Source organism: Dendroctonus ponderosae, unplaced genomic scaffold, assembly GCF_020466585.1.
Source record: "Dendroctonus ponderosae isolate FM_Combo_2020 unplaced genomic scaffold, Dpon_F_20191213v2 Dpon_F_20191213_8, whole genome shotgun sequence".
NCBI classification, from domain to species: domain Eukaryota; kingdom Metazoa; phylum Arthropoda; class Insecta; order Coleoptera; family Curculionidae; genus Dendroctonus; species Dendroctonus ponderosae.
This window is the reverse complement of record NW_026019016.1, coordinates 13,152,697-13,153,059: the sequence shown is the minus strand read 5'-3', so window position 1 is coordinate 13,153,059 and position 363 is coordinate 13,152,697.

Here is a 363-nt window from a genome sequence, read left to right as displayed (position 1 = left end):
TGACAACCAGTTTTTGAAAAATATTTCTTTTAAGATTGCGAAATTGTTCTTAAACACACACAGCTTGCAAAAATACTTGCGTCTGATGGCAGAAAATTGAATTTTAACTATTAATGAAACACGCTTTTCTTCATAAAGAGCCACAATAATTTCTAGGTTTGTAGGTTTTTAGTTTTTTTTAGTGGTTTGGTTGAATGATGCAACAAATGCCTTGAAAGCGCACACATTCATAAAAAAGGTTGTCGCAATTTCCCTGATGATGATGGCAAAGATTCGAAACTGCCTAGATTTGCTAAGCCGACTTTTTGTTAGGAAGGAAGTTCAAAAATCGCAGGTTTTTAACTTTCCGTGTTGTAGAGAAGC